A 21,807-nucleotide genomic window follows, 5' to 3' on the forward strand; every position below is an offset into this window, starting at 1 on the left:
TCTGTTGATCAAAGGCACAAACTTAGTGTCATAAGATGAATAAGTTCTGGGAATCTAATGTAAATCATGGTGATTATAGTTAACAATACTGTAGTATATACTTTTAAAAGTTTCTAGGAAATGTGGTCCATATATACAAATGGAATATTACTCAGCCATCAGAAAGAACGACACCCAAGCTTTGCAGCAACATGGGACGGACTGGAGGAGATTGAGATAAGTGAAATAAGTCAAGCAGAGAAAGACAATTATCATATGGTTTCACTCATTTAAGTGGAATATAAGAAATAGGAGGAAGATCAGTAGAAGGGAAGGGAAGAATGAAGGGGGTAAACAGAAGGGGGAAGGGAAACCATGAGAGACTGTGGATCTTGGGAAACAAACTGAGGGCTTCAGAGGAGGGGGTGGGGATTGGGAGAATATGATGGATATTAAAGAGGGCACATACTGCATGGTGCACTGGGTGTTATACTTTAAAATAATGAATCATGGAACATTGCATCAAAAACTGGGGATGTACTGTGTGGTGACTAATATAACAAAATAAAATTATAAAAAGAAATGGTAATTGTGTGAGGTGGATGTGTTCATTAACCTTTATTGTGTGGCAATCATTTTGCAATGTATATGTATCATCAAATCACCATGTTGTACAATCTTTAAACTTACACAATGTTGTATGCCAATTATATCACAATAAATCTAGAAAAAAGCTATAACTAAAATAGGTTGCTTTTTTACTTTTATTGATTTTGGGCTCAAGGTTCCTTGAAAGGAAAAAAAAGTACTTGTCTCTTGCCATGAGGTATTTCTTTTAGCACTTTCTAGTTTTCTGTTACTCCTATAATCAACTCTCAATATCTTAAGATGCTAGGGGACAGAAGGGAAATTAATGATGAAAACTAACTGAACATAATTAAAAAAAAAGAAATTTCACAATGGAAAAAAAAAAACCTCATTTAACTATATTAGTTTTCAACCTTCTTCTTTCCCCATGTGACTAAATTAGCAAGTTTTTGATTTCATTTCCTATTATTTTCTGCTCCATTCTTTCCAGTTGTGGTGTCAAAAATACAGTAGTGGGAGGCAAACCACAGAAGAATAGGAAAAACAAACAACATGTTAATAAAATTTAGAGTGATTGAAAAAATTAGGCATAAGTCATCTTTGTGCCTTATTATGTACCTTCTTGTGAGCTTCCTTAAAATGCTTGACTCCTCTTCAAATTCTCTAGATGCCAAGCCTTGCTGTATTCATAAAGGTAAGCATCCTTGCTTTCAGAATATAATAGCCAAAAGTCAGAAGAGACAGGAACTGAAAGCACTTTAGGGGAGGGATGGAGCAGCAATCTTTGACATTTTATTTGCAAGATAAATGGGCTTATATTTGTTGGTGCATGTGGGCCAGATGCTATAAATTTACCTTCATATCATCAATAGCTAACATTTGAGTGTTCATTACAAGCTAATCACTGAACATTATTTCATTTATTCTCAAGCAATCTGTACAAAGTACATACCATTATTACTCCCTTTCACAAGTCAGAAAATTAAATCTTAGTGAGGCTAATTAATTTATCCATGGTCACAAAATTACAAATTGCAGAGCTAAAATTTAAACACAAACAACCAGATTCCAGAGTTCTCATTCTTTATACTACATTGCCCAAAGTTATACCTAATTACTCCAGAAATTTGGTACAATCTCATCATGACTGTCCCCAGGCAAATTGAATATGACAAAATAGCAGTAATCAAAGTAACTTGAAAACCATTTTTAGTAGGCGGCTATCCTTGGCCTCAAAGGTCAAAGAGGTTGGCTAACTTCTATTTATGCAGCTGTATCTTTGCTGTCTGATCTTCAAGTACTGCCTCATCTCAGGTAAAACCCAAGGGGCCCACTTCTTAGAAACACCTTATATGATCAGAATTCACTTATCACTAGTAATAACACAAATTGGCATCATGTATCTTCTGACGTGATACACTGAGGACAAAAGTATCACATCTGAGGTATTCTTGCCAAAAATATATATTCTGTAACTAATCATTAGAAAATATGAGACAAACCAAATTGAGAGACAATTAAAAATAACTGGTCTGAATATCTCTCTTATGAATATAGACACAAAAATCCTCAACAAAGTACAGCGTAAACTGATGTCAGCACATACAAGAATTATATAATTACAAACCGCGGAATTTATCCTAGGAAATTTTCGTGTTGGAAAACCTCCCAAAATCAATCAAGGTAACAATTATGATTAACAGAAGAATGTTCAAAACCAAATGATGATCTCTATAGATGCAAAAGGTATCTGACAAAGTCTAATCCTTTATGATAAAAACACTCAACAAATTAGGTATAGAAGAAAATTTCTCAACTTGAAAAGCATCTAAACAAACACCCGTGAGTTAAAATACACTTCTAATGATGAAAGACTAAATATATTCCCCCTAAGATCAGGAACAAGCACAATAATGTCCACTTATTCTATTTTAATCAAACATTATACTGGAATTTTTATCCAGAGCAACTAGGCAAGAAAAATAAACATATTTAGATTGGAAAGGAAAGAGAAATAAAAGCTATCTCTATTCATAAATGGCATATATATTGAAATCTTAGGTTAGGCAATGGCATATATATATATATATATATATATATTCCCAAAAACCCCCACAAAAATATGAGAGACGACAAATGGGTTCAGCAACATTGCAGGACAAGAGAGCAATATACAAAAAAAAAAGTTATAGTTTTATACACTGGCAATGATCAATCAAAAATAAAATTAAAAAATGGATTCCATATACCTGAAACTAATGCAACATTGTGCAGTTAAGCATTACTTCAGTAAAAAAAATACTCAAAAAGAAAGTTTTTTGTTTATAGCAGCTTATTTACAATAGCCAAGTTATGGGAAGCAGCCCAAGAAGTATCCATCAATAGAGAACGGCATATGAAGATGTGGTGTATATCTACAATAGAATATTATTCAGCCATAAAAAGAATGAAATCTTGAGCATTTGTAACATAGGATTGGAGCTAGAAAGTATAATGTTAAGTGAAATAAAATCAGTCAGAGTACAAATGCTATATGATTTCACCAAATGTGGAATTTAAGAAAAAACAAACACATGAGCAATGGAAAAAAGAGAGACAAACCAAGAAACAGACTCTTAACTATAGAGAACAAATTAATGGTTACCAGAGAGGGAGGTGGATGAGATGGGATGGATTACATAGGTGATGGGATTAAGGAGGGGCACTTTTCATGATGAGTACTGGGTGATGGATGGAATTGTTGAAATCACTATATTGTGCATTGAAACTAATATAACACTGTTATCTATACTGGAATTAAAAATAAAATATAAAACAAAACAATAGAATCAAAGGGGTAATTTTTACATTAAATTTGTTTCTCAAAGCAAGTTTTAAAAATAAGCAACAATATCTTTTTTTTTTTTTTTTTAAAAAGATTTTAGTTTATTTATTTGACAGAGATAGAGACAGCCAGCGAGAGGGAACACAAGCAGGGGGAGGGAGAGGAAGAAGCAGGCTCATAGCAGAGAGAGCCTGATGTGGGGCTCGATCCCATAGCGCCGGGATCACGCCTGAGCCGAGGCAGACGCTTAACCGCTGTGCGCACCCAGGCGCCCGCCAACAATATCTTTTGATTAACATTTTATTATGCTCCCAATAGATATCTATATGTGAACTGCTCATTCCCAATTTGCCAATGGGCTATTCCCATCCTTGGATAGGTGCTATTTAACAACAACATGGCAATGATACATGAGGTGTCTTTTTGAAAGCTCAGACAGTATACACAGCTTTGCTCTGCTCAGAGTTCCTGCTTTTCTTTTAAACTGTTGAGTTTTTTAAGGCTCTTACCTGTAAGTTCTTGGTCATGCCATAACGGTGAAGAGCTCTCCCCACCAAACTGCATCATCTTACCATATGCAGGAATAAGAAAACAGGGTTCTCACACATCATTTAGTATCACTGCTGTATATCATTTTGATATAAAGAGAACATGGAATGGCTAAAATCTAATGAAAACTCTATAAGTATGTACAAGAATAAATGTATATAATTTTAACTCTTCTGTATAGTTTTTTGTGGCAAAATTCTAGCAACCTGTTCAATCCTTACTTAAGATATAAATTATCCTTTCTTTCCTCAAAGAGTGTAGTCTATTGTTACTATCAATTAAGTCCAGTTGCTATTAAAAATAATTATCCTGGGGGTCATGGAAGCTGCATTCCCTACCCTGTGATAATCTTCCACTCAGAGTTATGTTACAGATCACTCTTATCACATCTAGGCACGTTACCATTTAGCATTCAGTTAATCATAATTTCCCTTCCATTGTTCTTTGTTCTCTTCATTTAATTAAACTAAAAACTAGTTGGTGGCAAGGGGTGGGATCTCGTTTATCCTCTGCATCCCCACAGACTTTTCACATAGTAGGTACTCAATACCTACTTTTAGTTTACTCAATGACCCTTCAGGTCATCTCCTAGAGAATCTAAGAAAACTATCCGGGGGCTTCCACGTCTTCTTTGGGCTACACATGGGTGAGCTCTTCATGTTTATAACTCTGTAGCATTTGTCATTGCCTAACCTAAGATTTCAAATTATTATCATTAATGAAAGCTTCCAAAACTAATGGGTCCTTTTTGGTTTCATATACTTCACCGCCTCCAAAGTCTCCTTCACTCCCACATCATTTTTACCTCAAAGAGAACAAAGAATAGTTGCTTGCAGTAAATCTCCTCCTCAACTCCCCTGGCGAGCCTTCATGAACACCTAATACAGGGGGGCAGAGAGGGGAGACTGAGGAGATTTCTCTAGTCCACAGGTGACCTGTCTGATTTCTTTTATGAACTAAGGTGCCTTGGTTACTCATCTAAACCAAAAATAACAGACCCTCTCTATACTTCTATTGTACCATACTCTAGAGCTCCAAAACATTTTGGAAGAGGGGTACTGCTGATGATTTGATAGTTACTAGATTTCTGATTGAGCCTCACAAATTCAATAAGCATTTTTTTTTAGAAGGAGTCAGGGACAGAGGTAAGAGAGAGAGAGAGAGAGACTCTTAAAAGAAAGCAGGCTCCACACTCCAGCAATAGAGCCTGCCACGTGGCTGGGGCCTCACTCCCGAACCTGAGATCATGAGCTTTGGAAATAAAGAGTTGGGCACTTAACCAAGCTGAGTCACACAGCCACTTTCTAAATAAGCATTTTTATAATGCTTCCTATGTCCAATGCAGGCAAGAAGGAATACTAACTCTAAGAGACTGGAATATTAACCAGTTGTATCTAGTTATATCTACACCATTTTTCTTCATCAAAAACCAGTTGGACATAAATGTTTTAAAAGGTGGCCAAAGCTTGTCCTGGATTAGCTTAGTGGTTGCATGATATAGCAATGGATAAGCAAACAAACAAACAACCCAAACAAACCCCATCAGAGCAGCTATTTGCAAAGATAATTAATGGTCATCTACATATATCATCTTGTTAACTATTAAGTGCTTAAATAAGTTCCCCTAGCCACAGGAATTAGGATTGCTAGAATTTGACTCTATGTAAGTATCTACTATGTACATTACTCAGTATGGTGCTGAAGTGGAGGAGCTACCTAGGAGGAAGTAGAAACCTACTAAATAAGAGATAATAGAATATAATTTTCCCTCATAGTATAAAATAAAGCGCCAACAGGGTCCCTGTTCACCACCTAATATGCTATACTTTTTTTTCCCCGTCTTCAGGAAATGGATGATCTCCCCGTGAAGATACACATAGATCAAAAATAAAAATAAAAATTCTGTCCTCCCAAAAGCCCACCTTACAGGTCTCAATTGAGACACTTCAAAACTACTTCTGTCTCATTTGTGGTGAGGAGCTGGAAACCCTCAATCCAAGAGATTCAACCATGTTGGCATGCAACATATACAGATTAAGAGCTCAGGTTGTATTGGTGTGAGATGGAGAATGAAGGAGACAGTGAGAACAGAGGGAAGAGAAAAAAGAAGATGCTAAGTATATGCGCCTATATGGCCATTAAAATAACAATTGAATCAAGTTCTACTGTTTCCAGTATACGCAGTGCTATTCCAACATCACACAAACGTATGTGTAATGTAATTCAAGAATTCAGGTGGACAATATATTTATGTGACCACTGTAAAAACTGAGCCTTTCCTCCTAAAAGTGAGTTACAATTAAAATAAATAATAAAAATCAAAGGGGAAAAATAACCTATACACCAAGCCCTCTAAGCCCTAACAGTAACCTTCTCTCTCAAAACATTTCTAATTATCAGCTCCCAAGAACAGCATAACAGAAGAGGCACCAAGCTTATTTCATTATGCATCTGAGTCTTTCCACATAAGTAGTAGATGCTTTACTGGCAGCAATTTGGTTGCTCACCTAATCCTTACTTAACATAAGTGTTTTCTAGAAAACCTGCTACAAGAATTTTCAAATAGAAACAATTAGCACCCATTGTAATTAACATCTTCTTTCCCAAAGCTAGAAGTTCTGCTCTGCCAGAAACCACTGATTCTCCTCCTAGCCACCCTAAACTGCTACAGCTGCTAGGCAAGGGGCCTAGCTTTAAAGGTGAAATTATCTTCAATTTTATCTGCTAATATTTTCCCAACACTCCTTAAAACAAATCCCCCTTTTCCAGGCAGATAGAACAAATAATGTGCATACTCATCACTGTATCAAAAGCCCCTTCACCTCACTTAAGAGATATACTCTCTGTTTTTTCAATCTGTCCAAATTTTACTTGAATTTTAAAGCCCAGTGTAAGTTCTATCTCCATCATATAACCTTCTCAAGACCATTCTGGCCTATGGATATCCCACTTATGGAATATTTTACTAGCTCTCTGTACCACTCATTTCTCCTTATCATACACTAGCCAGTACTACTACTTAACTATTTCAATTTTATCCTCCTGTCTAGAAATTCTGATATGTGAGGATGACAGAAGGACCTGAGGGTGCTTGTCCTGCTAGAAAAAGATGTTTCAGGGCAACATTAAGTTAATATATTTTCAAATAATTGAAGCTTTGTCATATAGAAGAAGAATTAAGAATTAACCTGTGCTGCTCCGGAAGCTAGAGTTTGTAGGAAGTGCATTTGAGGACTACATGAGTAAGTTATAAACATTTATCATGTACTTACTATGTTCCATGTACCAAATTTGGCATATGCCCACACCTTGTCTTATTTAACTATTGGAGGTTTTCTAACAATATAAGTGGGTAACAAGGGAATAGTGTACCTTACAATGTAATCAGCTCTTTTCATCAGAACTGTGGGAGGTAAGGATCCCATGAGGGGATGAGGGGTAAGAGGGGATTGGAACTAGAAGATTCAAAATGCCAAAACTAATGACGTACTATATATTGGCTAATTGAATTTTAATTTTTAAAAAAGTCCCATTTCAATGTTGATGTTATATGGGGTCTGCCCATAAAGTAATGAAACAAATTTGTTTTAGAAAACAAATACACATGTATGCATACACATGTGTTCTACTTCAAAGAAGTCACCCTAGAAAACTTGAACTTGGTCCCAAATGATAAAAACTGCTCAAAGGACATAGACCTATCATCCCAAAGTAGATTCTAAGCAACTTGCTGCAGGCTCTGGAGACAATCTCAATGAAGGAGTGCCAAAATCACTGTTAAGCAATGGCAGTTTTGTGAGAATGAATACAAGTTTCCTAAAGTGATGGATTTGGAAGGGCAATATGAATTTGCATATGCAACTGCTGGTTTTTAAAAGCAAATATTTATTACTTTTTTAAATTATATTGTTAGTCACCATACAGTACATCCCTAGTTTTTGATGATAAAGTTCCATGATTCATTACTTGCGTATAAACACCCAGTGCACCATGAAATACGTGCGCTCCTTAATACCCATCACCAGCCTATCCCATCTCCCCGGAGCCCTCAGTTTGTTTCCCAGAGTCCATAGTCTCTTGTGGTTCATTCCCCTTCTGTTTACCCCCCTTTCTTCTTCCCTTTCTTCTCCTACTGATCTTCCTACTTCTTATGTTCCATAAATGAGTGAAACCATATGATAATTGTCTTTCTCTGCTTAACTTATTTCGCTTAGCATTATCTCCTCCAGTCCCGTCCATGTTGCAGCAAATGTGAGAAATCATTCTTTTTGATGGCTGAGTAATATTCCATTGTATATATGGAACACATCTTCTTAATCCAGTCATCTGTTGAAGGGCATCTTGGCTCCTTCCACGATTTAGCTATTGTGGACAATGCTGCTATGAACATTAAGTGCGTAAGTCCCTTCTCTTCGGAATCCATCAAAATCCTAGAGGAGAACATAGGCAGCAACCTCTATGACATTGCGCCAACAGCAAATTTTTCATGACACATCTCCAAAGGCAAGAGAAACAAAAGAAAAAATGAACTTGTGGGACTTCATCAAAATAAAAAGCTTCTGCACAGCCAAGGAAACAGTCAAAAAACTAAGAGGCAGCCCCAGAATGGGAGAAGATATTTGCAAATGACACTACAGATAAAAGACTGGTATCCAAGACTACAAAGAACTTCTCAAACTCAATACACAAGAAACAAATAATCAAATCATAAAATGGGCAGAAGATATGAACAGACACTTTTCTAATGAAGACATACAAATGGCTAACAGACACATGAAAAATTTTCAAAATCATTAGCCCTCAGGGAAATTCAAATCAAAACCACACTGAGATACCATTTACTTTATTTTTTTAAGATTTTATTTATCCATTTGACAGAGACAGATAGCGAGAGAGAGAACACAAGCAGGGGAGTGGGAGAGGAAGAAGCAGGCTCCCAGCAGAGGAGCCCAATGTAGGCTCGATCCCAGAACACGGGATCAAGCCCTGAGCCGAGGCAGGCGCCCAACAACTGTGCCGCCCAGGCACCCATATTTATTACTTTATAATCACAGTTCATATACTCTGCCTCTCCACCTCAATTACAAGTGCTTGTTGGCAAGGATGCTTTGCAGTGTCAGTGTGCACCATCTGTAACACCCTCTTCATAGCTCTTAAAAAGGTAATTACATCAACTCAAGGTCACAAGATAATTGATGGTAATGATAATAACAATATAAAATTAAAATTTAAGTCCATACTATGTGCAAGACACTTGCTGAGCATATATATTCACCTCACACATTACATGGCTCTTCAATCAAATGAATGGTCAGGCAACTGAGACTTAACTGATTCCTCCCCATTCCTCCACCTGAATTGTTCAATCCTACAACTGAATTATTTTTTCTTTGCTATAATCATTGATACAGCTCATGTCTGGTCTGGACTGCTTATTTACCAATTTTAGTGTGCATTCCTACAGACAAAGCCCTTCCTGTTGAATAATATTCAAAGGTTATGATTATAATCTATGCCTGATTTTTCTCCTGTGGTCAAAAATATGTGTCCTTGCTTATTTAAAAATCAATAAAGCAAAACTACTGGTTGGGCAAGTAATTAACACAAATGACCTACTCCTCCATGATAAACAAACCAAATTCAAGCCAGCTAACAAAGAAGCCTAGATGCTTAATAGTAATTGGGCCCATGTCCTCAAAATACTGTGGACTTGAAGCAGATTAATAATTGTATTACTTTCCTGTAGACGCTGTAACAAATTTTCACAAATATGGTGGCATAAAAGAATAGCAATTTATTCTCTCACATTTTAAGAGGCCAGAAGTCTAAAATCAAGGCGCCAGCAAGGCACACTCTCCTCTGGAGGCTCAGGGAGAGTTCACTCCTGAAGCTTCTGGTACTTACTGCCAGTTCTTGGCTTGTGGCTGCATGTTTCTCTGCTCCATCTTCATGTTGCTTTCTCCTCTACACATCTCTTTTCTTCTGTGTACCTGTGTTATTTTCCATTGTCTGATTTCTTATAAGACACATGCGATGGTGCTTAGGGACCACCCAGATAATCCAGGGTGTATCTCTCATTTTGAGGTCCTTAACTTAATTACACCTACAAAGACTTTTTTCAAATAAGATAACTTTCATAGATTCTGGGGATTAGGGCATTGACAGATCTTTTGAGGGCTACCATTCAACCCACTACAATACCAATGTTTAAAAAATAAAGACACTTACTAGCACCTACTTAAAAAGTTCAGAATAGCTAAAAAACTAACAAGGAGGTCTTGATAAAGAACTGAACATTGAAAAATGGAAATTATTAAATGCACAAAGACAATAAGGATATTAGTTAAATATGCAAAAGGGCACAAATTTCATCTTTGCAGCCTGTAAAGATAGTACAACTTGGGGCACCGTGGGTTCAGTCAGTAGGGCACACAACTCTTGATCTCAAGTTCATAAGTTCAAGCCTCATGGTGGCACAGATACTCAAAAAGAGAGTACAACTTACAGTGTCACTATGTTTAAAATAATAAATACAAGCTTATAAAACTATAGATTTTTAAAATTTTTTACAGAGAGATAGAGATATGTGGGGGAGGTGTAGAGGCAGAGGGAGAGGGAATCTTAAGCAGACTCCACACCCAGCATGGAGCCTGACACAGGATTCAACCCATGACCCGGGAGATCATGACCTGAGCTGAAATCAAGAGTCGGGTGCCTAACCAACTGAGCCACCCAGACACCCCTAAAACTATAGATTTTCATTAGAGAGTTATCTGAGAGTGGAAGAAGCTGCACAAACAATATGGGAAGCAAGAGATCTAAAAACAGTAAACTAAAAACACTACCTTTAAAAGCGGTGATATTCTCATCAATTTGGGATGAAGGTAGAGTATCTTCAGCACACCTTGAGGATGATGACTCACCAACCGAGAAGGATTCTAGTAGTAACACTTCCATTCCACAGTTCTAATGAACATAAGCATTCACTTACTCTTTTTAGAGTACTCAGCAAACATAAGAATGTGTTAAATGTTATATAGTACTGGTCTTAAAATTGTGGCCTGTACCACGAAGATTTTCAGTAAATAAGAAGACAATGATAGTTTCAAGGGAATTCATTTGAAGATCCTCAACTTCCATATGTATTCTTTCCTTAATCTGACCTGCCTGAGAAAGAATCTGTGGTTAAGGAGTTCCCTTTCACTATGGCCCTTCCTTGTCTTTACTCAAGAAATGTATACTTCTCACTTATTCTGAATCTTAATATGTGCAAGGTTTCAGACAAAAGTCTCCAAGGCATCAAATACAGGAATAATTCCAAATATTGTTGTAGCCATTAGAAAGTCAATTATTCTGTTAAGTAGGTAATGCATATTTTGCCAGGCAGATAGCATTTAATTTTTACTTTGAACAAAATTAAAGGATGTTCAGCTTATATATAATTAAAATAATTTTGATAATAGATCATTGTAATTTGGCCAAATAACTTGAAAGTAATTCAAAGAATTGGCTAACATTGATAATAAAACTTCCATTCCCAGGGCACCTGGGTGGCTTTATCCATTCATCCACTCATCTGGCTTTATCCATTCATCTGTCAATGGACATCTGGGCTCTTTCCATATTTTGGCTATTGTGGACATTGCTACTATAAACATTGAGGTACAAATCATTGGGGTACAAATCATATCTGTTACATGTTAGCTAGCAAAGAGATATCAGTCAGAAGGGGAAGGAGATGGGTTTGAGACATTAAAGGAGAGAGGCAGGGAGATATGCCAATGTCTAGGAGTACTCTCATCATATACATGAATTCAGAAGGCTACATATCTTGACTTTTTTGCTAACTTTAACTCTTTTTGGACCTGGGGTGGAAGGTTCCAGAATTAAGGAGAAAGAAATGGAAGCAGTTTCACAGTTCACTATTTAAGTTTATTTATTGAAATATTATTTCTAGAAAATTTACCATGGCTCTCCTCTCTTGTAAACTTATAAGCAAATAGAGGGATCCATTTGGAGACCAAAAAGACATGACAACTGAATGTAGAGCATGACTCTAGAAACAATCCTGAAATGGAGAAAAATGCTATGGACATTATTGGGTCAATTGACAAAATAGGAATACAGAAGATAAAGTATGGCTAATGTTAAATATACTGAATTTGATAACTGTACTGTAACTATTTAAGAAAATTTTCTTATTCTTTGGAAACATACACTAAAGTAGTTAGGTTAAAGGGCCATAATAGGCGCCTGGGTGGCTCAGATGGTTAAGCATCTGCCTTCAGCTCAGGTCCATGATTCCAGGGTCCTGGGATCGAGGCCTGCATTGGGTTCCTCGCTAGGTAGGGAGCCTGCTTCTCCCTCTCCCTCTACTGCTTTGCTCTCTTGCTCTCTCTGTCAAATAAATACATAAAATCTTTAAAAATATATAAAAATAAAGGGTCATAATACGTGCAACTTATTCTCAAATGGCTCAGGAAAAAAAGATTTTACATATATATACACACATGAGAAAAATGATAAGTCAGATAGGGCCAAATATTACCAGATGAATCTGGGTGAAAGAAGTATGCACATATTCTTTGTATTATTTTTGCAAACTTTCTGTAAACTTGAAACTATTTCCAAGTAAAAAGTTAAAAAAAATGGTCCCACTAAAAGGACTATCTCTCCACCAACACCAGAAAAGTCAAATTATGTATCTAGGAATTTGGAGTGACATCAGCAGGAAAATCCTCTCCTTCATCTGCCCAATAAGACTACTGGAAAACAGTGTCAGAATTAATATTAAAGGTCTGCAGCAATCCAGGAGCATTCATTCAAGAAAAATGGTTGTATCTCAGTAAGAACAGTGAACTTTGGTAGTTGTTTTTTTTTAACTTTTCCCATTTCTGTCTCCCTTCCCCAATTCTGAATTACCTTAAAAACCAATATCCCACAATCACAGCAAAATCTAGTAGTTAGTAGAGGGGAAGAATGGAGTTGGAGCTTCTTGGAACCCTCATTTTCAGAGAACTGCTTCATTTTTGATTTGTCTGGTAGTTCCCTGGACTATCCCAATTATTTGACCTAACTGGGGAGCTCTCCCAGTGCAAATAGCCCTTTCCCCAGAGGCATTTGTTGAAAAACAATCAGTGGCAATCGTTTCACATGATGGCTGTTTGGTACAGTGGATAACAGATGGGGCAAAAATAGGCAAACCAAAAAGCTTAAAAATGAAAGTTGGAGAAACATGTATAAGGATTTAAAATACTCTGACAGACTCCTGGGAATCCCGATGGCCATATGCATGTGTAGGGCTGTACTTATGCCCAGGACTGTGTATATGCTCAGGAAACACCTGAGAAGGATCTAAGCTCTCACCTCTGGCTCACTCCAAGGTTCTACACAAGCGGGAAGTGAAAGCTAAGGTAAAAGTTGTCAATTAACTGCCTGAGTGTTGAAGACATGGCCCCAACATGCACACAGAGCTCCTTGGCAAGACTGGGAGATTTATTGGTTCCAGGTATTTAAGAAATCTCTGTCTGATCATTAGCTGACCACTAAGCTAGTCAAGCAGAAACTTCAGTGGCCATATATGACAAAGAATACAGACTCTACCGAATTAGTTCTGAAAATCAGTGATAACAAGCCCTGTGGAGGTAGCAGAGGATCCGATTCCTGATATGCCACATTGTATTATTTCAAATATCCAGTTTCCAATTAAAAAAACTTTACCAGATATGTAAAAAGCCAAGAAGGATGGTTCATACACAGGAAAAAAAAAATCAGTCAATAGAAACTGTCCCAAGATAGCCCAAATGTTGAACTTACTAGACTTTAAATCAGCTATTATAAATATTTTCATGAACTAATGGGACTCATATCTAAAGAACAAAAGAAAACTATGAGAATGATGTCTCACCAAATATCAATAAAAACACAGAAATTATAAAAATGAACCAAATAGAAATTATAGAGCTGAAAAGTATAAATCTGAAGTGAAAAATTCACTAGAAGGGCAAAACTGGACATTTGAGCAGGTAGAAGAGAGAATCAATGAACTTGAAGATAGGTTAATTTAGATTATTGAAGCAAGTCTAAGGAAAAGACAAAAACATGAAGAAAATTAAAAACAAAGTTTTACAGACCCGTGGAATACCATCAAATATGCCAACATATACATGCCGGGAACCCCAGAAGAAAGAGAGAAAAGGGACAAAGAAAATTTGAAGAAATAATGGCCAAAAATCTTTCCAAATTTGATAAGAAACATTAATCAACAATCCCTAGAGCTCCAAATTCCAATAGGATAAACTCAAAGAGATTTACACCTGACACATCAGATATCTATGTATAGAGAGTTCATCAGGAATTAATGGGGCACCTGGGTGGCTCAGTTGTTAGGCATCTGCTCCTGCTAGGTCATGATCCCAGGATCCTGGGATCGAGCCCCACATCAGGCTCCCTGCTCATGGAAGCCTGCTTCTCCCTCTCACACTCCCCTTGCTTGTGTCCCTCTCTTGCTGCCCTCTCTCTGTCAAATAAATAAAATCTTTTAAAAAAGGAATTATTTATTTAGATGATGGTATAAAATGGGAGAAAAGAGGCTAGTATGAAAAAGTAAAGAAAAAACAAAGGGAAATTATTAAGATATTTAGACAATTATTTTTATTAATATTTAATTATATTATGTTAGTCACCATACAGTACATCCGTAGTTTTGATGTAAAGTTCTATGATTCATTACTTGTGTATAACACCCAGTGCACCATGCAATACATGCCCTCCTTAATACCCATCACCAGCCTATCCACTCCCCCACCCGCTCCTCAAGTTCCCTCAGTTTGTTCTCCAGAGTCCATAGTCTGTCATGGTTCATTTATTTATCACTTAAAGATTAGGCCTGTGGTATTTAGTATGTGAAAACAACTGGAAGTAAAATTCAGGAGCTATACAAAGCATACATGGTAAAGAGCATTCCCATTTCAAGAAGGTAGGACATTTACAGGGGTGGTCTGATATTGAGCCACAGCTGAACACTGGTCATAGTATCTTATAGAATATGTAATTAAACAATGTGTTACTTAAAGTTAATTTCTCCTTGTGATTATTTGATATTCTTTTTAATCCCATCTGACTTCTCATAGTCTCTTGATACATGTAGGTGAAGTTTATTTTTAAAAATCACAATAATATACTTTAAAACTCAACAGAAAAGATTATAAAATCATCTGATGCTTGGGACCATTTGCAACACTTTTTTCTTCCTTGCCATGGATAATGGAGAAATAATCATATATTGATATTCAAATACATTCTCTACATAAATACCAATAAAATATTTCCAACATTATGTGTGCATGTATAATTTCATAAGTATTCACCATTGAACCGTATCATATTTGCTAATGGCTGCCAGGATTAACTCAACTTTTAGGAACTTAAATGCATCTGTGTCAAATGGCAGAGTTTTTCTGTGAGGTGAACTACAATTAAATTATCTCATTTCCGCATCACCTTATCTTACAACCTTTGTGAGTAAACACTTCCCACTTCCCAATGCATAAACTCCACACAAACTTGGAGGAACACCAAAGGAGGAAGAATTGAAATCAAACATAACTTCCCAAGGAAGGCCACAGACTTAACTCCCTCCAACAGCAAAGAACTCCAAAGCTCAGCGTAGTGTCTGCCACCTATGAATTTCATCTGACATAATGAGGAGGGCCTAAGGGAAGAGGGAAGGAAACTGAAAAGGGCCAGGTTTCCAGGACTTTACCAACATTTGCCCTTGGCTACATTTGGTAATTCCCAGAGCCCCACCCCTACATTACAAAATTTAATATTCTGACACTACAAGTAAAGGTTTTATAAGAGTTTGCAATTCCTTTAGGGCCACACTGAATGCACTGAGGGAATTCTTACTCCAGCCTTTGTTTTTACTCAAACACAAGACACTGTGGTAAAGCCTAAAAGAATGAGCTTCATTTATTATCTATAATGTCAAAATTGAAAAGGTTAATCACCATTAGTCAATGGAAATTAAGAATGGATAGCAAATTATTTATCACATGAACAGAAGGGCTTTGAATTGAAGCCCAAATATAAACCACAACACATATCCAGATGCTCAGGCATCCCTTTCACACTCCAAATGGCTAACCCCTCCCTCCCAAGTGCACTGCTCTCTCTTTGGATCCCACGTGTTCACATCTGTAGACGCAAGGTGTATCACAGTATTCTTACACATAAGGTTATTGGAGAAAAGCCTAGGCAACCCTCACAAAAGCCACCCACCCCAAATTTTCCTCCTCAGCTCAACCTAAAAGAAAATACCCAATTCATCTTCAAACCTCAAGAGCACTTCTTTAGACAGCTTCTAGGCCCTTCCAGCCAGATTTGTGTCCTAAAGCTGACAGCAGCAGCTGATGCCTAATCTGCAAGTAAGAGTGAGGCGCTATGGAGTCTGGGAATTGAGAGAAGCAAGACAGATACACAAACAGCCACTCTCAGGCAAAAGCTGGCAGCTGATTTTATGTCCTTGGGTGTGTGCACTGTACCTACAACCCCAGAGGAGCCCAATACCCTTCGTGAAGTTCCCCTCAAGTGGACTGTGATACACACTCATTTTCTTCACAGCACAATAATACCATGCAGGTGTTCTGAGAGCCTTTCCTACATTTCCTTAGATGGATAAGCCCAACACATGCATGCATAGCGTCACACACACACAGCACACACACACAGAGATCAAGTACAGGGAAAGAGCAGAGAGCAAATTAAAACAACTCCTATGGACCCAGATTCATCACTTAGGCCAGAGTTTCTCAATCTGGACACTGATATGGTGGGTTAGATAATCCTTTGTCTTGTGTGTGTGGAGAGGACAAATGGTTCCTCTATGAATTGTAGAAAGTTTAGAAGCATTCCTGGCCTTTACCCATTAGATGCCACTAGCAACCCCTCCACTCCAGTTGTGACCAAAAATGTCTCCAGACATTTTCTTCCTTCCCCTTGAAGACCACTGCTTTAGACCAAAAGTGTTCCTCCAGTATGTTTCCAGTCAGCATGAAAATTGCCACATTATAAAATATGTCACACAAATAGATGTAAGATAAACTAGTCAGTCCTTTTAGTACAGAGTCAGGGAGGAGGTTAGAGATTTTCATGACCAGAAGTCCCTCTCAGCAATGGAAAAGTGTCCCTGACATCTAGTAATGAGTCTTTCGGTGACAGCCTAATCTAGGATTGTCTTGGCTTCTTTTCTGACATAGCTTCACATAGTGTTCAAGCATCAGTGACCCATCTGGGCCCCTCCACATGTGATTTCCTCCCAAACAATTTTCCATATTTGTCTCTCAGCAAGTTCTCACATTTGCCAAGCAAATTCATGTGTGTGTGTGTGTGTGTGTGTGTGTGTGTGTAACAGGAAAGGAATTAGGCTGGGGAACTGATGGTAGGTTGTGTAGTGAAAAGTTATTCATCTAAAAACCACTGACTCTATCCTTAGTTGTATGGCCTTGAGCTAGAATGGGGTAATCCATGCTCTGCTTAACTACTGAGGTGTGGAAAGGATCAAATGAGATAGTGGATGTGAAGGAACCTTGAAAATACAAAGCACTATACAATTATAAGGTTCTCATTATTTCCATTAATATCCAGGTCTGCAAAACCGATAAGACTAAATCAGCTGTGTGGGGCAGGATGGAATATTTTAATTCCAGGGCCAAAGTGGAAAAGTAAGAAAGAATGGGATGGGATGGGAAAACAACTGCCGACTTAAAGAACCACCAGCAGTGTAGCTGCGATAGCCATCAACTCAGATGATAAAGGTTTCTCTTTGTTTGGCAGCACATGCAGCAAAACGCAAATGGCAAACCAAAATGTGACCAGAATTCATTCTTGATTTAAAAGTTCAAGTCCTCTTTCTTTTCTTTTTTTTAAGATTTTTTATATCTATTTGACAGAACCGCCAGCAAAGAACACAGCAGAGTGAGAGGAACACAGAGCAGGGGTCGATAGGGATATAAGGCGGCAGACTGGCCCCCATGGCAGCAAAGTCCATCTGTCAAAAAACAATGTACTCACAATCATGCATGAGCACATAAACCTCAAAAAGTAAATTACAAGGTCGAATCGGGAATCAAACAGAAATGCCAGAAGACCTATAAAATCTATATACTAAGTTCAACAGTACAAAGGACAATCAATAAAGCTAGACACTTATATGTATAGTAAATAAATTGTTTAATTTTGTTTAATCCATTATTTCTAATACATTTGACTTGAGAAATATATTTATTATTTATTTATTTATTTATTTATTTATTTATTTATTTATATCTCCACTAAGATCAGATTGAGAGATGTAACACTCAAGGATTTTCGAATCACAATAGACTAAGAAAACGAGTCATTCAAGGTGGTTGTTGAGTGTACATGTGGTTTCATGTTACAAATACAAAACAGAATGGTAAATCTATCTTCCCAGAGCACTGATCAAATTCTTCTTGAGGTAGCAGGCATCTAGTTCTGGGCTCCCAAATGCCATGAAAAAGAGTTAAAAAGACTGTGAAAATGATAAATTCATTAAAGAAATGGGTTGAAAGATTTACACTCGTGTACATCTGACAGTCTGCTGAAAGATGATAAAAAGAGAGCAAAGAGGTGTATTCAGTGAACAGCCATGACCAAAACTCACACTTCTCCTGAGCTTGCTTTAGCTTCTCTCTATCTTCCTGCTTCAGGTTCTTCCTGACCCAATTTCTCTCCTCTCTCTCCCTCTCTCTTTCTCCCCTGACCAAACTCATTATTACTTTCTTCCTCCTCCCATATCTCACTACACTACACATTCTTTTTTAATAATAATTTTTATTATGTTATCTTAGTCATCATACAGTACATCCTTAGTTTTTGATGTAAAGTTCCATGATTCATTATGTGCGTGTAACACCCAGTGCACCATGCAATATGTGCCCTCCTTAATACCCATCACCGGCCTATCCCAATCCCCCCACAACCCTCCCCTCTGAAGCCATCAGTTTGTTTCCCAGAGTCCACAGTCTTTCATGGTTCATTCCCCTTCTGTTTACCCCCTTCATTCCTCCCTTCCTTCTCCTACCGATCTTCCTGCTATTTCTGATGTTCCATAAACTAGTGAAACCATATGATAATTTGTCTTTCCTTGACTTATTTCACTTAGCATAATCTCTCCAGTCCTCCATGTTGCTGCAAAGGTTGGGTAATTGTTCTTTCTGATGGCTGAGTAATATTCCATTGTATATATGGACCACATCTTAATCCAGTCATCTGTTGAGGGGCATCTCGGCTCCTTCCACAATTTAGCTATTGTGGACAATTCTGCTATGAACATTGGGGGTGCATATGGCCCTTCTCTTCACTCCGTCTGTATCTTTGGGGTAAATACCCAGTAGTGCAATTGCTGGATCATAGGGTAGCTCTATTTTTAACATTTTAAGGGACGTTCACACTGTTTTCCAAAGTGGGTGTACCAACTTGCATTTCCACCAACAGTGTAACAGGGATCCCCTTTCTCCACATCCTCTCCAACAATTGCTGTTTCTTGCCTTGTCAATTTTTGCCATTCTAACTGGCATAAGGTGGTATCTTAGTGTGGTTTTTATTTTAATTTCCCTGATGGCTAATGATTTTGAAAATTTTTTCATGTGTCTGTTAGCCATTTGTATGTCTTCATTGGAAAAGTGTTCATATCTTCTGTCCATTTTTTGATTTGTTTATTTGTTTCTTGTGTATTGAGTTAGAGAAGTTCTTTGTAGATCTTGGATACCAGTCTTTTATCTGTAGTGTCATTTGCAAATATCTTCTCCCATTCTGTGGGCTGCCTCTTAGTTTTTCTGACTGTTTCCTTGGCTGTGCAGAAGCTTTTGATCTTGATGAAGTCCCACAAGTTCATTTTTTCTTTTGTTTCTCTTGCCTTTGGAGATGTGTCATGAAAAAAGTTGCTGTGGTTGATGTCAAAGAGGTTGCAGCCTATGTTCTCCTCTAGGATTTTGATGGATTCCTGTATCACATCGAGGTCTTTCATCCATTTGGAGTTTATCTTTGTGTATGGTGTGAAAGAGTGGTCAAGTTTCATTCTTTTGCATGTAGCTGTCCAATTTTCCCAGCACCATTTATTGAAGAGACTGTCTTTTTCCCACCGGATGTTTTTTCCTGCTTTGTCAAAGATTAGCTGCCCAAGGAGCCAAGGATCCATTTCTGGGTTCTCTATTCTGTTCCATTGGTCTATGTGTCTGTTTTTGTGCCAGTACCATGCTGTCTTTGTGATCACAGCTTTGTAGTATAGCTTGAAATCAGGCAAAGTGATGCCCCCAGCTTTGTTTTTCCTTTTCAACACTTCCTTGACGATTCGGGCTTTTTCTGGTTCCACACAAATTTAAGGGCTGTTTGTTCCAGTTCTTTGAAAAATGTCATTGGTATTTTGATCAGGATGGCATTGAAAGTATAGATTGCTCTGGGTAGCATAGACATTTTAACTATGTTTATTCTTCCGATCCATGAGCATGGAATATTTCCAAAATAATGTATGATTTTGGTGCTATTGTAAGAAACAGCAATTGTTGGAGAGGATGTGGAGAAAGGGGATCCCTGTTACACTGTTGGTGGAAATGCAAGTTGGTACACCCACTTTGGAAAACAGTGTGAACGTCCCTTAAAATGTTAAAAATAGAGCTACCCTATGATCCAGCAATTGCACTACTGGGTATTTACCCCAAAGATACAGACGGAGTGAAGAGAAGGGCCATATGCACCCCCAATGTTCATAGCAGAATTGTCCACAATAGCTAAATTGTGGAAGGAGCCGAGATGCCCCTCAACAGATGACTGGATTAAGATGTGGTCCATATATACAATGGAATATTACTCAGCCATCAGAAAGAACAATTACCCAACCTTTGCAGCAACATGGACGGGACTGGAGGAGATTATGCTAAGTGAAATAAGTCAAGCAGAGAAAGACAATTATCATATGGTTTCACTAGTTTATGGAACATCAGAAATAGCAGGAAGATCGGTAGGAGAAGGAAGGGAGGAATGAAGGGGGGTAAACAGAAGGGGGAATGAACCATGAAAGACTGTGGACTCTGGGAAACAAACTGATGGCTTCAGAGGGGAGGGTTGTGGGGGATTGGGATAGGCCGGTGATGGGTATTAAGGAGGGCACATATTGCATGGTGCACTGGGTGTTACACGCACATAATGAATCATGGAACTTTACATCAAAAAACTAAGGATGTACTGTATGATGACTAAGATAACATAATAAAAATTATTATTAAAAAAAGAATGTGTAGTGTAGTGAGATATGGGGAGGAGGAAGAAAGTAAGTATGAGTTTGGTCAGGGGGAGAAAGAGAGAGGGAGAGAGAGGGAGAGAAATTGGGTCAGGAAGAACCTGAAGCAGGAAGATAGAGAGAAGCTAAAGCAAGCTCAGGAGAAGTGTGGTTTTGGTCATGGCTGTTCACTGAATACACCTCTTTGCTCTCTTTTATCATCTTTCAGCAGACTGTCAGATGTACACAGTGTAAATCTTTCAACCCATTTCTTTAATGAATTTATCATTTTCACAGTCTTTTTTAACTCTTTTTCATGGCATTTGGGAGCCCAGAACTAGATGTGCTACCTCAAGAAGAATTTGATCAGTGCTCTGGGAAGATAGATTTACCATTCTGTTTTGTATTTGTAACATGAAACCACATGTACACTCAACAACCACCTTGAATGACTCGTTTTCTTTATAGTCTATTGTGATTCTGAAATCCTTTGAGTGTTACATCTCTCAATCTGATCTTAGTGGAGATATAAATAAATAAATAAATAAATAAATAAATAAATAAATAA

This window comes from Ursus maritimus (assembly GCF_017311325.1).
Source record: "Ursus maritimus isolate PB19 chromosome X unlocalized genomic scaffold, ASM1731132v1 scaffold_X1, whole genome shotgun sequence".
NCBI classification, from domain to species: Eukaryota; Metazoa; Chordata; class Mammalia; order Carnivora; family Ursidae; genus Ursus; species Ursus maritimus.